Source organism: Phyllobates terribilis, unplaced genomic scaffold (assembly GCF_046119375.1).
Source record: "Phyllobates terribilis strain yellow unplaced genomic scaffold, ASM4611937v1 Scaffold_65__1_contigs__length_7625178, whole genome shotgun sequence".
Lineage (NCBI taxonomy): Eukaryota > Metazoa > Chordata > Amphibia > Anura > Dendrobatidae > Phyllobates > Phyllobates terribilis.
In genome coordinates, this window is record NW_027362825.1 from 2,567,329 (window position 1) to 2,571,380 (window position 4,052).

General features: G+C 44.5%; 1 pseudogene; it reads left to right on the plus strand.

The window, feature by feature from the left end:
* The first annotated feature begins 453 nt into the window (after nucleotides 1-453).
* On the plus strand, nucleotides 454-1,545 carry LOC141193185 (actin, cytoplasmic 1 pseudogene; annotated as a pseudogene).
* Nucleotides 1,546-4,052: the final 2,507 nt, after the last annotated feature.

The window sequence follows — 4,052 nt, forward strand, 5'->3', positions numbered from 1 at the left end:
AGGAGGAGAAAGAAGTAGATTTATCTCATAAGATAAATTATAAAGTTGCTTAATTCATGTGTAATATTGATTTATGAAATAACACTTAAAACGGCGGTTACTCTTTAAGCTTGAGAGGTGGATGAGCGACAAACTGAATCACTGAACTGAATCACTGAATATTTACCACTGTCTTTGGTAAAGGAGCATTCCTCTCCAACAGTTCTCCAACCTTTAAATTTCCAGCAGCAGTCAGGATAGGCTGAGTGTTGCAGTTTGCAAAAGATCAGAGGCGGATCTGCCAGTTGGCCAGGGCTTTGGAGCCCCTTATTTGAATGCAGAGTAGCAATATAATAATTTTAGGTTTACTATCATTTAAATACACTTAGAATATTGTGACATCACTGATTGTTTCTGCATATTCCACACCAGAAAGTGCTCATCTCTCAGTGAAGATCTGGCCAAGACATAAAAATGTCTAATTATCTAGATGCTCCAGTCGTCATTTTTGACAATGGATCCGGTATATGTAAAGATGGACTATCTGGTGATACTGTACCAAGATCAGTCATCAGCTCAATGATTGGTCGTGTTATAACCGGATACAGCATGCTGGAAGCCAACAGAAAAGCTTACTATGTTGGTGAAGAAGCTCAATCCTTAAGAGGAATCTTGGCATTGACATATCCCATAGAGCACGGCATTGTGAAATCTTGGCCGGACATGGAGAGGATCTGGAAGCATGTGTATGACTGTGAGCTTCAAATTCAATCTAATGAAAGCCCCGTCTTGCTATCTGAAGCTCCGTTCAATCCAAGAAGCAACCGTGAGATCATGGCAGAAGTGATGTTTGAAAGCTTTAATGTCCCTGCCATGTATGTGGCATTACAAGCTACTCTGTCTCTCTATGCCAGTGGTCGCACAACAGGCTTAGTCGTGGACATTGGAGATGGTGTCACCTCTACATTTCCCATATTTGAAGGTACTCCACTGCCCCATGAAGGAAATCGTCTTAACTTCGCTGGTCGGGACATCACAGATCATTTAATGAGGCTTCTTATGGAGACCGGACATTCCTTTGTTAGCAGCGCAGAGAAAGACATTGCTAGAGAAATAAAGGAGAAACTTTGCTCTCTGGCTTTAGATTCAAAGGAGGAAGGGGAAAAGTGTTCTGCAGAAGGTTTAGAGAAATACATACTTCCAGATGGGAAGGTCGTTACCATTGGTCGCCAGAGGTTTCTTACGCCAGAGATCCTATTTTCTCCATCTATCAATGGATGCTCTAGGTGTGCACAAAATGATCATTGAAAGCATTTATGGATGTCACTTTTCAAAAACATCTTGTTGTCTGGTGCATCTACCCTTTTCCCAGGCCTTGAGGATAGACTTTACAACAAAATTAGAACCCTGGCACCAGAGACTGTTCATATTAAAGTTTTTGCCTGGAGTGATAGTAAATTTGCTCCGTGGATTGGAGGATCAATCCTGACCAGATTAGAATCTTTTAAGGAGATGTGGATCACATCCGAGGATTACAGCGAGTTTGGTTCATCCATTATACATTGAATGGCCTGACTCTACATTGTACATAAAACCTACTATGTCTTACTTATGTGACAGTAAAACAGTTTCATCTGAATATGAATCCTTTGTGTTGCCTTTTGGTGGTTAAAATCGATAATGTGCAATGTGCCACAAATTTCTGGCTTTCATGAGCAATTTCAGTGAATGAGAATTTTGAATTCAACTCACTCATTTTCATGTGCGCGTCTATGGCTTTTACAGAAGATTTTATGACATTTTTGCAGCAGCAGACAATGGCGTAACATGATAAATAACAATGGCTACCTTGTAAAGCCCTTGCGATTTCAGTGGTTTCCACCAGTCCTCCAGATGGTTGCATGTCAATGCCATACATCATTTATGTCACTTTTGCAGCCAATCAATAGCCTAAGCTGTGATATGACTGCGGAAGTCACTGATAGGCTGCAGTGGTCACATAAAGGATGCACAGCACATCACAAATTATTCAAGGAAATTTAAAGGTGACTTACAGTATAGTTATGTATTATGTTATGTTGTCTCCTCATAGCCAAATAAAATCAAATCTGGGAAAATCAGTTAAACTATTTTTGCATATAATAATAGAAAAATGCAAGCCAGAAATTAACCAGAAGAAATCATTTTTTTCAAATATAAAAATAAGAAGAATAACATATAAATATTAAAATAAAACCACACAATTGAAGCTAAGAGCGTGGACACCTGGAATATATTCTGAAACGTAAACTGCCTCCTGTAGTATGTACATGCATTACCTGGATATCTTAGCTAGCACATATAGTCAAATAGTATCAAACACATGTCATGTTGTAGGAGCCTTAAAGGCTCGTAATGACCTGGAGAATCATATTGGCAGGTCAGTTTTAGCATTTAGTGAACATGGTAAATAAAAAACTAAAAAAACTGTGGATTTGCAATTTTTTTGAAATCTCAACGCACTTGGATTTTTTTTTAAATGTTTTCCAGTACAATACATGGTAAAATCAATGTTATGAATTAAAAGAACAACTCGTCCCACAAAAAACAAGCTCTCACATGGCCAATGGAAAAATAAAGTTATGGCTCTGGGAAGGAGAGCAAAAAATGAAAGTGCCAAAATGGAAAATTGCAAGGTGCTGAATGAGTTAATTTTATTGAAACAGCAACACTCAGCCAAGTAAATGAAACATAACTGGTATCAGGGTCTCTGTCCCTATATCATGGTGCTCTCAGCTTACATAGTAAAATCTTGCTGATAGATTCATTTTAATTAGTGATGAGCAAACGTGCTCGCCACTGCTCGGTATTCGCCCGAGCATCACGGTTCTCGACAAGCTCGTCACTCGGCAAGTATTTCCGGGTTGCTCGGGTGGGAACTCGGGTCCCCTCCCTTCATGTTTGGCGCCCTTTAGAGAGCCAGTGAACATGCAGGTGTGGCACCCTGCTGTTCACAGGTACCACAGGACCCAGGGTGCATGGACGGACTTCTCCACAAGAGGCCCTCATTACATACAAATGACGCGCCCCCTGGGCCGTGTTTCAGGGGATACCCGGAGCCGGATCGGACGGGGGTTGTAGTCTCCGAGTGGCGGCGACCCGGTCCGTGCCCAGGGTGTCAAACTAAGTGGCAGAGTACTAGCAGTAGATGGTTGATGACTACGCCACCCGTTGAATGCAGCTATGGAGCTGCCGCTGCAGGGCAGACCGCTGAGGCCGGTGGAAGGATGGTGCAGCGTGGATGGTATAACCCCCAACGGGAGGGGTATGGCCTCAGGGCAGCCGACGTGGATGATGGGGGTAGCAGGAACCACTCAGAGACGGTGCGGTGTAGTTCAGGGTCTTTACTGGTGACAAAGATAGACCCTCCCGGAGTACTTGCTAGTGATAGGGGCCTGGTCAGTCCTTGAGCAGATGGGATCTTCCCTGGCCAGGCGGAGTTGTAGGCCTTACCAACTAACTGTACTCTTCTGGCTACCTTGCTAGAGGCGGGAATAAGTAGCCCACGTCCCTGAGTGTACCGTGTGGTGCTCACCCGTATGGCCGGTGACTCGGGGCCTTCTAATGGCTTCCGCTCCACGATGGCGGTGCTGGTCCCACGCGTGTGACCGTGCCTTCGGGCTTCTGGGCCAGAGGACCTGAAATCCTCTGCCGGACGGTTTCTGCTGCTGGGTAGGAGTTAGTCCCCACAGCCTCGGACTCCGGGTCCGGTAAGAAATCTTCTCAGTCAGGGCGAGCTCTGCAGCTGCCAGCCCCTGACTCGTTGTAACACTGCTCCCCACAGAGCTCCTGATGTTTCTTGCTATGCTGCTTCTCTTCTCTACTCTTGTTCTGTCTTCTTTCTCACTAACCCTGCCTCAGCCCCGGGTTTATATAGGGGAAGTCCTTCCCCTCCCAAGACTGGGCAGGAGGTGTGGCATGCACAGGATCCCTGACCAAAGGACCTCCCACCTGCTCTCAGACGTAATATCTCTATCACTGTGGCAACCAGACCCCTGGGGTGTCACATTCCCCCCTAGTGAAATTTAGTACTC